The 12,903-nt window shown below is 45.4% G+C and overlaps 1 non-coding gene across 1 annotated transcript; it reads right to left on the bottom strand.

The window, feature by feature from the left end:
* Window positions 1-7,439: 7,439 nt before the first annotated feature.
* On the bottom strand, window positions 7,440-7,511 carry TRNAC-GCA (transfer RNA cysteine (anticodon GCA)). The gene has a single exon. It is a non-coding gene; the product is annotated as a tRNA-Cys (tRNA).
* Window positions 7,512-12,903: the final 5,392 nt, after the last annotated feature.

The following is a 12,903-nucleotide window of genomic DNA, read 5'->3' on the forward strand; positions in this document are numbered from 1 at the left end:
TGATGTTCAACATCACTAATAATGAGAAATGCAAGTCAAAACTACAACGATGTACCACCTCACAATAGTTAGAATGGTCATCATTAAAATGTCAAATAACAAATGCTGCAGAGGGCATGAAGAAAATGGAACACCCCCCACCCCATACTGTTAATGAGACTATAAATTGGTGAAGCCATTATGGAAAAAAGAGTAGTTACTTTAAAAACGGAAAAAAGAACTACTCTGTTGTTATTGTTCATTTACTTAGTCATGTCCAAGTCTTTGTGACCCCATGGACTGTAGCACTCCAGAGTTCCTTGTTCTTCACTATCTCCCAGAGTTTGCTCAAACTCATGTTCATTGAGTCGATGATGCCATCCAACCATCTTATCCTCTGTTGTCCCCTTCTCGTCCTGCCTTCAATTGTTGCCAGAATCAAGGTCTTTTCAAATGAGTCAGTTCTTCGAATCAGGTGGCCAAATTATTGAAACTTCAGCTTCAGCGTCAGTCCTTCCAATGAATATTCATAGTTGATTGAATGGTTTGATCTCTTCACTGTTCAAGGGACTCTCAAGCATCTTCTCTAACACCACAGTTCAAAAGCATCAACTCTTTGGTGTTCAGCCTTCTTTATGGTTGAACTCTCACATCCACACATGACTACTGGGAAACCATAGCCTTTACTATATGGAGCTTGGCTGGTAAAGTGATGTCTCTGCTTTTCAATACACTGTCTAGGTTTGTCATAGCTTTTCTTTCAAGGAGCAAGTATCTTAATTTCATGGCCACAGTCACTGTCTGTTGTCATTTTGGAGCCCTCCAAAATAAAGTATCATTGTTTTCATTGTTTCCCCATCTATTTGTTATGGAGTGATGGGGCCAGATGCCATTCAGTTCAGTTCAGTTTAGTCACTCAGTAGTGTCCGACTCTTTGCTACCCCACGGACTGCAGCATACCAGGCCTCCCTGTCCATCACCAACTCCCAGAGTTTACTCAAAGTCATGCCCATTGAGTCAGTGATGACATCCAACTATCTTATCCTCAGTCGACCCCTTCTCATCCCACCCTCAGTCTTTCCCACCATCAGGGTCTTTTCAAATGAGTCAGCTGTTCGCATCAGGTGGTCAAAGTACTAGAGTTTCAGTTTCAACATCAGTCCTTCCAATGAATATTCAGGACTGATTTCCTTTAGGATGGACTGGTTGGATCTCCTTGCAGTCCAAGGGACTCTCAAGAGTCTTCTCCAACACCACAGTTCAAAAGCATCCATTCTTCAGTGCTCAGCTTTCCTTATAGTCCAACTCTCATACCCATACATGACTACTAGAAAAACCATACCTTTGACTAGACGGACTTTTGTTGGCAAAGTAATGTCTCTGCTTTTTAATATTCTGTCTAGGTTGGTCATGATCTTAATGATATTGGATGCCATTATCTTAATTTTTTCAATGATGAGTTTTAAGCTAGCTTTTTTTTTTTTTTTTAACTCTCCTCTTTCACCTTTATTTCGTTTTTGTTTTCTGCCATGACAGTGGCGTTGCAGTAGAAATTACTAGGCAGTCAGTGTATAACTCTGAAACCTCAGTCTAGTTTTCAGTAAACATCCTGCTCCATTGTCCTGAATTCCTGGAATGTTTCTTTAGTCTGATAAATTATCAACACTCAGATCCAAAGAAGAGCAGCAATTAAATTCTGTTCCATATGCTTCAGGGAGAAACAATGGTGATCATTAATCTTAAGCTCATACATCTGGCCCATGGTAAAATGGACAGAGGGCACAAAAAAGGGCAGTGACTTAATCCAAGGATCAAAAGAAGTCATAAGGATGATGTTAAGTATCTTGACCTTTAAATAGAATGTTTAGAAATAATGTGATTTATAGGAAGGGTATAAAAACCACCTTGGGGTGACTCTTTACCCCCTCTCTAGGCTGAGTGTCTATGTTGAGAGCTTTGCACTTTCCTCCTCTTTAATAAATCTTATTCAGTTACTACCGTGAGTGTTTTCATGTTCATGGAGTCCATTCTTTGGCTGCATGGACAAGAACTAGGATTCCTGTCTCATCTTTTGGGGGCTCATTTGGAAATCCTGAATTGCCTACTCAAGGTAAGCACAGGCACTCACTCTCAAATCTGTCATTCACTTCTCATTACCTAATCTAGCTGCATGGTCTCTTGAGCCACTCTATTTCACAAGCCTGCACGAATTCCAAATGCAGACAGAGTTAGTAGACAGTGGTCTCGGGTCTCGGTATTAGCCAGCAGATTGACCTGGGCTGCTGAGCAAAATCTCTGCTAGGCTGCTGCCTCAGTGAGAACCATAGGACATCTATCATTTCTCTTTCCTAACATTTAGAGTTTATGAGATTTTTCACTTAAGGTAGGATCATTTCGGAGTGTGTGTAAATACTACTAACCTTGTGCACTACATAACTTGTTTTAGGGGAACTCCAGTTCAGGCACACCCAATGTTCAAGAGCACAGCAAGTCCACCAACTTAGGCTCTCACTCTATATCTATCTCTAGGTGGAAAGGAAGGTAGAGACAGGAAGAGGACAACAGTCCAGGGTAACCGGATAATGATGCTCAAGACCAGGTGCACTCCAAAGTTGAAGGAAGCATACTTTATTGGTGTTTCTTTGCTCCCACTGTGCAAGGTGGGGACACCGACTATCAGAAGAACCAGAGAAAAGAGGAAGAGCACTGGATGCTGGTCTTGTCTTTCAGATGGGAGCCACCTCTTCGTGCCCTACACCCAGCTCAAAGCGGATGCCTTTAGCAAGTATACTGAAGAACTAGAAGTTTAACCCTTAGGCCTTGTTAAAGAAGAGTATGATGTTTTTCTGCACCAAGGCATAGCCTCAATAGTATCTATCTGGTGGTGAAAAATGGCCCCCTGAGGGCTCATTTGATTATAATACCATCCTCCAACTAGACCTCTTTTGTAGACAAGAAGGAAAATGGTCAGAAGTGCCATATATACAGGTTTTTTCTTGAGAGAGAAAACCCTGTTATCCAGGAGTTGTGGGCTTGCTACTTCCATGCTGCCTATAACTTCCTCCAAGTCCTCAGGTCCAAACTGTTGCCCTTAACCAGAGCTGCCCAAACCTAGCCCACAGGAGCCTCCACAATCTCTGGTAATGCCTTGGGCACCAGCAGCAGCTCCTACCCCAGTGGCTCCTAACCCAACACTGGTGATCTCTAGGCTATATCCTTCCCTCCTTCCATTACAAGAAGGTCCTATTGGGGTCTTGGGAGCCACAGGAATCTATGTTCCTTTCCCCCTCCGAGATTTAAGGCAAATTAAATTAGACCTAGGAAGCTTTACTGAAGATTGACAATTATATCAGTGCTTTCCAGGGTCTAAACCAATCTTTGAAATGGCATGGAAAGATACTATGCTAATCCTGACTAGCACCCATACTGACATGAAAGAAGTAGTAATTAAAAATGGTCAGGGACGTGGAGATGAATGGTATGCTACTAGCATGCAGGGGAGACCTGAAAGTGAATCAGCCTGGTTACCTACAGGGCTCCAGGCTGTGCCCATAGCCGATCCTAATTGGGCACATGACAAAGACAGTGATGACTGGAAGAGAATTCACTTTATCACTTGCATTAAGGAAGGCTTAAAAATATCACGAGCTAAGCCCTTAGACTACTCTAAACTATCTGGAGTGATTCAGGAAAAGGAGGAAATTCACACAGCTTTTCTGGAAAGGCTCAGGGAGGCACTGAGAAAGCACATTAATTTGGACCCAGATGCCCCAAACTTATTCTTAAAGACAATTTTATTACTCAGTTGGTGCTCCTCCTGGTCCTGGAATTTCAGAGGAAATTCAAAAAACTGGCCTTTGGCCCCCATATAGATTTAGAGGGCCTCCTTGAAGGAAAGTAATGTCCAAAATAGCCTGGAGTTAAAACTCCCCTCCAGGTCCTCCCCACCATTCTATGCAAAACAAAGAACTCTGATCCAAAGGAAAAAAAAAAAAGTGGACATTAAGGTTGACCATGCCCAGCTCCCAGCTGGTTCCAGTTGGTCTCCAGAATTCTTTGCCCCAGCCGTTTAAGAGATAACTACTCTGAACACTTTCCTGGCTTCCCTGTGGCTCAGATGGTAAAGCATCTGCCTACAATGCAGGAGACCCGGGTTCAATCCCTGGGTCAGGAAGATCTCCTGGAGAAGGAAATGGAAACCCACTCCAGTATTCTTGCCTGGAAAATCCCATGGACAGAGGAGCCTGGTAGGGCTACAGTCCATGGGGTCACAGAGTTGGACATGAGTGAGTGACTTCACTCACTCCAAACAACCTTGGAGAAGAACAGGCCCTCTTAAAAGTAGATGTCCACATATATGCCTATATACACTTATTATTTTCTTGGGTTAGTTCAGCAGCTCACTAATCTGATTGTTGCCCCTTTTCGCCTCATTAAAGGTGAATCTGTTCCGTAAAGTGGTGGTCTCCTTCTTTTTCCGAACTTCACCTCCTCTAACTCCCTTAACTTACACTGGTAAGAGCTGCCACATCAGGATTCTTAAACAGAAATCAGGATGAACCTAATGAAAAAGAGAACAGAGATAAGAGAAAGCCAGAAGCTCTCATTATGGCCCTACAGGGAGTAAACTTTAGGGCTACAAAGGTGGGAGGACACAAGCAAACACCTGGAGTCTGTTTCTGTTGTGGCCAGGATGGACGCTTCAAGGGACAATGCCCCCAAGGCAAGCAGAGGCCACCACCAAGGCCTTGCCCCACTTACAAGGGAGATCACTGGAAGAGTAGTATCCCCAGGGACATAGGTTTCAGGGGTCAGAAACTCAGACTGAAGATTAAGGTTGATGGGGCCCAGGGCTTCCCATTTTGGCTCCTGTCCTCATTACCACACAGGAGCCTCAGGTGACTCTAACTGGAGGAGGCCATCCTGTTAAATTCCTACTGGATACAGAAGCCACTTTCTCAACCCTCCTGTGTAATCCGGGTCCTCCTGCTAAGTCAGCTACTAAACGTGGCACTTCTGGAAAGCCAATTACAAAATTCTTTACACAACATTTGAGTTGTAACTGAGAGCCTATTTTTTTTACTTATGTGTATATGTGGATGTGCTCAGTCGTGTCTGCCTCTCTGACTCTACGACCCCATGGACTGCAGCCCATCAGACTACTCTGTTCAAGGGATTTTCCAGGCAAGAGTACTGGAGGGTGTTGCCATTTCCTCCTCCAGGGGATCGCCCCCACTCAGGGATCGAACTTGCATCTTTGGCAATGGCCTGCATTAGCAGGCTGATTCTTTACTACTGCGCCACCTGGGAATCCCAAGAAAGCACAGGGCACCTGGCATGCGCGGTGTGGGGTAAAGGTCGGTGGCAGGGAAACCCCATGAGGTGAGAAAGGGGGAGGGCGATCACCCCAGGCCGTCGGACCCACTCTGCCCATAGTGAGGCCTAACGATCCCTCACGCTCTGCCCAGAGGTTCTGATGGGGAGACCCTCCTCGAGGGCCTGGTGGGCCAGAAGTGGGGCCAAGGATATCAGCCAGGCACATCTGGGACGGCCATGGCACAGTCACTTCCACCCTCCCCGTCCCCCGGGGGGTGGGCAGTACAGGCACGGCAGCCCCCAGTGACCTGCTCGCACTCCGGTGAGCGTGCAGCAGTGGGGGTCCACGGGGGGGGGGGGGGGGGGAGGGGGGGTGTGGAGCATGGGCGCTCCTCCTGGTCCAGCACGCGACAACATCGGCAGACAGAAGGCAGCAAAAGGCAATGGAGCGGGTCCAAGACCGGCCAGGGAAGCGAGACGCACCAGGGCACAGCCCCAGGGATCAGCAGACGGGAGGGACAAGGCACTGATGGAGTGCAGCCACGTTGGTCCCCGCTGCAAAGACGCGGCAGATGCACAGAACCAATGGTGGAGGTGGGGTGGCTGCAAGCGACAGTGAGGGCCCCGGAAGGCATTCAAAACGACCCGGAAGCGAGTCAGCTTCCCAGTCATGCAACGGAATCTCACCTTCAGAAGCCTCCAGTACAGGGGTGGTCCCCTGGCACCCAGGACGTCTACTGCCCTTCCTGACCCCTATGGGGCCACCCTCTCGGGTCTCGCACCTACCGCCACCAACACCCAGAGCCACAACAACTGACCAGGGAGAACACTTTCCCGCAGCGTACTGGCGCCTCCACAGCCCCCATGTGCAACTTGCTGTGCTCAGCTTACCCCCCTTGGGGACTGAGGGCACTTCTCTGCCTGGGGACGCCACCGACCACGGAGGCCAGGGAACGACACCCACGAGGTGAGGCCGGTTAGGTCCTAAACAGAGGAAGGGGGTGCTGGGCGGTCACCTGTGTGGGGCGGGCAGCATTGCGGGGGCGGGGGGGGGCGGTGTGTGGCAAGGGTGGAGGAAGCCCGAAGTGACAGGGAAGGGCAACAAACACGCACAGGAATGGCGGGGGGAACAGGAGCACATGTGCTATCTGGTGATCAGAAAGACCGAGTCATGGCCGGCCACCAGGAAAATGAAAGCAAGTTCCCACCACCACACCCACGAGGATGGTCCCATGATGCCTGGGATGCCGGGCAGCCCCCGCCATCCCGAGTCTCCCACGACCCAACTCCGCTGCCAGGCCAGCGTGCCACAGCCCCACTTCATGTAGCAGAGGGGCCACGTCCACCCATCTCGTCCATCCATCTGCCACGAAACCCCCATCCTAGGAAGAGATGTTCTATCTAAAATGAAGGCTTCAATTCATATGCAAAAAACGTGTGCTTACCTCTAACAGAAGTAGAAGTTAACCCTGAAGTCTGGACGACCAGAGGAAAGATAAGAGGAGCCATCTCAGCTCAACCAGTACAGATAACTTTAAAAATCCTAATAACTTTCTTAATTGAATGTAACAGCCCTTCTAATACACCTATTCAGAGAGTGCAGAAGAACTAAAGAGCCTCCTGATGAAAGTGAAAGAGGAGAGTGAAAAAGTTTGCCTAAAACTCAACATTCAGAACGCTAAGGTCATAGAATCTGCTCCCATCACTTCATGGCAAATAGATGGGGAAACAGTGGAAGCAATGGCAGCCTTTATTTTGGGGGGCTCCAAAATCACTGCAGATGGTGACTGCAGCCATGAAATTGAAAGATGCTTGGTCTTTGGAAGAAAAGTTATGACCAACCTAGACAGCATATTAAAAAGCAGAGACTTTACTTTGCCAACAAAGGTCCGTCTAGTCAAGGCTATGGTTTTTCCAGTAGTCATGTATGGATGTGAGAGTAGGATTGTGAAGAAAGCTGAGTGCCAAAGAATTGATGCTTTTGTACTGTAGTGCTGGGGTCCAGCCCTGGTGGATCCAGGGAATTCGAAGGGTGGATGGAGTAGGAGAGGAAAAACTTACTTATTTAGAAATATAAAGAGAGACCATGGGATTTTCCAGGCAAGAGTGCTGGAGTGGATTGCCATTTCCTTCTCCAGGGGATCTTCCCAACCTGGGAATTGAACCCAGGTCTCCCGCATTGCAGGCAGACGCTTTACCATCTGAGCCACCAGGGAAGCCCACTAGGAAAGAATAGTGTAGTAGGAAAATTTAGTGGAGAAAAGAGGCTGAATAGCTTGGTTTACGTGGAAAACCAATAAAGTTCCAAGACAAGAAACTTGCACTGTCTACGTTAGGCCACCGGAGCCCACTTGAATAGCGGAGGGTGCCCCGCCTTGGGCTCCCTCTCACATGGGTCTTAGAAGCCAGGGCAGGTAAGTAGACTTGGAGAGCTTCCATGCCCCAGATGGGAATTCAGCCTGAAAAGGAGAGGGAGGGAGAGGGAGAAAGAGAGAGAGAGAGAAAGAGAGAGAGAGAGAAAGAGAGATTTGACATGGGGGAAACCAGTCTTTCCAGTGACTGGCCCATCCTTTATTGTCTGGAAAAGATTTTTATACTTTTGGTTGTTCATAGAGATCAATGGATAATACAAAATTATGCAGTGTCAGCAGCCCTGACTCTTGTCTAGACCAGGCTTTCTTTCTGCATACCTAGCTGTATACACAAGTCTTAGGTGATTTACATCATCTTCTGGCCAGAAGGCCAATTAGCATTTTATGGCCCTTTTCTAATAAGGGTCTGTCAACCAGAGAACTTATTTGCCTTAATAGTGTTGTTCTTCCCAAAGTCTGGTGCCAGTCTCAGAAAGCACTAAATAAAGTTACATTCTTACATAGTAAGGACACAACAATTTATAACAAAGAAAGAGGAGTACAGTGATTTATAACAAAGAGAAAATTCATTAACTCAAAAAGTCTAGTGTTGTTAACATCAAAAACTACTATATTCCTATTTCTGCATCCTGTTTACATTGATTAATATCATCCCAGGTGCCTAAAAGATAAAGGATATGGAGGCCTGGCGGCAAACATTAACTCCACAATGAAATCCTTCATCAAACTAATTCTTAGCTCTAAAACGCTCTATATCTTTAAGACATTTTAAGCTTCGTGCCTCTCACGGTTGGGGGCTGTAAACAATCACAAGTTGTAAAAGTCTCCAATTGTCAGGCAAGTTAGAGAGCCATCAGAGGGATTTGAGCTGAAACATTCCTTTCATATGCAGGAGACCAGTTGGAGCTCTAAGTTAACTTTTTCCAGAGAAAGGTGGTCGGGGATATCCCCCTGTAATGTCAGAAGAGTATAGTATAGCAGACAGTAAACAGACAGATTTTGGTTTAGGGGTAGACGCTCAGGCAGAGGACCCCTTGAGACCTGACTCGCCTTGCCCCTAGGTCTCTCCACATGACCTTGTCATGGGTGGGATCTCCTGTGCTGGCTCCCGGCACTGTAGTGTTGGAGAAGACTATTGAGAGTCCCATGGACTGCAAGGAGATCCAACCAGTCCATTCTAAAGAGATCAGTCCTGGGTGTTCTTTGGAAGGAATGATGCTAAAGCTGAACCTCCAGTACTTTGGTCACCTCATGTGAAGAGTTGACTCATTGGAAAAGACTTTGATGCTGGGAGGGATTGGGGGCAGGAGGAAAAGGGAACTACAGAGGATGAGATGGCTGGATGGCATCACTGACTCGATGGACGTGGGTTTGGGTAAACTCCGGGAATTGGTGATGGACAGGGAGGCCTGGCATGCTGCAACTCATGGGGTCGCAAAGAGTTGGACATGACTGAGTGACTGAACTGAACTGAAAAATCTGAAGATTGAAAAAATAGACATAGGACCAATGAAAGTCAATACTTGATAGAGAAAGAATGGGTCTTTCACCTCAAGACTGAAAGTCTCACTAAGTTCAAAAAGTTTTTTTTATATTTTAAAAGATGTTCTACTCCGGGAGTTGGTGATGGACAGGGAGGCCTGGCATGCGGCAATTCATGGGGTCACAAAGAGTCAGACACGACTGAGTGACTGAAATGAACTGAAAGAGACTCAAGAATCAGGACAAAAGGTATTACAATGGGAACCTGGAGAACTAAATGTGTGTAAGAGTTTACCACAGGCTCTTCTTCAGGCTTCTGCTCTCAGCCTGCCTACAGGAGACCAATTTAATCTTTTTGTAATGGAGATGATGATAGTCATGTTATCTGAAACTTTAGAAAGTAATCCCCTATCTCCTGGAACTAGCACTCAATTAGCTGAATTGATGGCTTTAACCAGAGCCTTAGAGCTGGGGACTGACAAGAGAGTGAACATCTATACTGACTCTAAATATGCTTACTTAGTCCTTCATGCTAACCCTACTATCTGGAAGGAAAGAAATTTAAAACCTCAAATGGCAGTCTCATTAAATACTACCAAGAAATTATCTGTCTCTTAGATGCAATTAAACTACCCAAAGAAGTGGCAATAATACACTGCCGGGGCCATCAAAAGGGTGATTCTGACATCACAGAAAGAAATAGGAGATCCTACCGATAAGTGAAAAAGGCAGTCATCCAGTCTTTTAATACTCAGGCTCACTTTCTCTGGGATAAGATCCCCACTGACATAAAACCCCAGTATTCTCCAGAGGAACTTCAACATTCTCTCGTGGAGGTACTCTACTCCCCTCTGGATGGCTTCAAACAGCAGATGAAAAACTTGTATTGCCCTCTAGTACCAAATGGAAAATTCTTAAAACTCTACATTTGGAAATTGAAAATACCACTTGCTAAGAGTATTTTCAAGGGAAAATGATTAATGAAAACTATAAGCAGGATTGTTAAAAGATGTGAAGTCTGTCAAAAGAATAATCACCATAAAAACCAATCAGTTCTTCCAGGTTTACACCATACAGGAAGATATGCTAGAGAGGATGGTAGATAGGCTTCACTCATATGTCAAAAGCCAAGGGACATCAATACCTACTGGTTTGGTTGAAACCTCCAGTGGGTGGATAGAGGCTTTTCTTTGTAGAACAGAACAAGCAAAGGAAGTTATTAAAACTTTAATAATGAGATCATTCTTTTCTTTGGCCTGATGCATGGAATTCAAAGTGACAATGGCCCTGGCTTTAATGTTAAAGTAACGCAGGGCACCTCCCAGGCCCTAGGAATTAAGTTTCATTTACATTTTGCCTGAAGACCTCAGTCCTCTGGGAAGGTAGGAAAAGCTAATGATATAATTAAGAGACATTTACAAAAACTCTTCCAAGATACTCACCTTTCCTGGACTTCATTACTTCCTTTAGCTCTAGTGAGAATAATACTCCACAGTCACTGGGACTTAGCCCTTTTGAAATGTTATATGGGAGGCCACTTCTCATAAATGATTTACTTCTAGACCAAAAAACAGTGAACTATCAAAATATGTCACTAACTTAGCTTCTTTTCAAAAACAGTTACAATCCCTAGGAAATGGAATCTCACAACCAAAAGAAAATAAAAAGTCCTTAAATAATCCTGGGGACCTGGTATTAGTAAAGGCTATTCCTGACAGTAGTCCCACCTTAACTCCCACATGAGAGTGACCATATCCTGTTATTCTCTCTTCACTACTGCTGTTAATTTTGCATGTATTGATGCCTGAATTCATCACACATTCAAGATAAAAGCTTGACATTCTCCTGGAGAAAATCATGAGGAGGAACCAACACTCCCAGAGGAAAATTCAGAGGAAAATTCTTGGTGTTCAGACTATCAATACACCACCTTCAGTTCAGTTCAGTTCAGTTCAGTCGCTCAGTCGTGTCCGACTCTTTGCGACCCCATGAATCGCAGCACGCCAGGCCTCCCTGTCCATCACCAACTCCTGGAGTTCACCCAGACTCGCGTCCATTGAGTCCGTGATGCCATCCAGCCATCTCATCCTCTGTCATCCCCTTTTTCTCCTGCCCCCAATCCCTCCCAGCATCAAAGTCTTTTCCAATGAGTCAACTCTTCGCATGAGGTGGCCAAAGTACTGGAGTTTCAGCTTTACCATCATCCCTTCCAAAGAAATCCCAGGGTTGATCTCCTTCAGAATGGACTGGTTGGATCTCCTTGCAGTCCCTAGAAGGACTTAAAGAACTATTCAAGAAGTGGTCAGGATATGAAAAGTTGAGTCCAGATGATGACTGATTCCACAGCTTTTGGAATTGCCCTATGAAACTGGATATCAACTTCCACCTGGTGGGAACCCCTGGTCCTGATTGGAAGTCTAGTTTTGCTCTTACTGCTTTTTGGCACTTTTGTTCTAACTCTCTAACTTTGTAATGTCTCCCATTGAAGCTATTAAACTTCAAATGGTTGTGGAAATGGAGCCTAAGATGACATACCGAGGTCCACTAGATCATCCCACTGGTGGAGACCTAAATGGCATTACATATCAATGCACCTAAACAGCTCGAAGAAGCCAGATCTGTCATCACCCCTTTTCCCATAATGGTAGTTAGAGTCTCTATCTCTAGAGGGGAATATTGAGGTAGAAATTACTATGCAGTCAGTGTAGAACTCTGAGAACTCTATCTTGTATTCAATAAAGATCCCATTTCATTGTCATGAATTCCTGGAATGTGTCTTTAGTCTAATAAGTTATCACCACTCAGATCCTGGGAAGGGCAGTAATTAAATTCTGCTCTATATGCTTGAGGGAAAAATAACTGGTGATCATTAATTTTAAGCCCTTTCATCTGGTCCATGGTAAAATGGGCAGTTCAGTTCAGTTCAGTTCAGTCACTGAGTCATGTCCGACTCTTTGCAACCCCATGGACCACAGCACACCAGGCCTCCCTGTCCATCACCAACTTCTGGAGTTTACTCAAACTCATGTCCATTGAGTTGGTGATGCCATCCAACCATCTCATCCTCTGTCATCCCCTTCTCCTCCTGCCTTCAGTCTTTACCAACATCAAGGTCTTTTCAAATGAGTTAGCTCTTCCCATCAGATGGCCAAAGAATTGGAGGTTCAGCTTCAACATCAGCCCTCGCAATGAACATCAAGGACTCCTTTAAGATAGACTGGTTTGATCTTATTGCAGCCCAAGGTACTCTCAAGAGTCTTCTCCAGCACCACAGTTCAAAAGCATCAATTCTTCAGTGCTCAGCTATCTTTATAATCCAACCCTCACATCCATACATGACTACTGGAAAAACCATAGCCTTTACTAGATGAACCCTTGTTGGCAAAGTAATGCCTCTGCTTTTTAATATGTTGTTTAGGTTGGTCATAACCTTCCTTCCAAGGAGTAAGCATCTTTTAATTTCATGGCTGAAATCACCATCTGCAGTGATTTTGGAGCCCCCCAAAATAAAGTCTGTCACTGTTTCCTATCTATTTGCCATGAAGTGATGGGACCAGATGCCATGATCTTAGTTTTCAGAATGTTGAGCTTTAAGCCAACTGTTTCCCTCTCCTCTTTCACTTTCATCAAGAGGCTCTTTCATTCTTCACTTTCTCCCATAAGGGTGGTGCCATCTGAATATCTGAGTTTAGTGATATTTCACCCAGCAACCTTGATTCCAGCTTGAGTTTCATCCAGTCCAGTGATGTACTCT

This window comes from Budorcas taxicolor, chromosome 16, assembly GCF_023091745.1.
Source record: "Budorcas taxicolor isolate Tak-1 chromosome 16, Takin1.1, whole genome shotgun sequence".
In the NCBI taxonomy this organism is placed as follows: Eukaryota; Metazoa; Chordata; class Mammalia; order Artiodactyla; family Bovidae; genus Budorcas; species Budorcas taxicolor.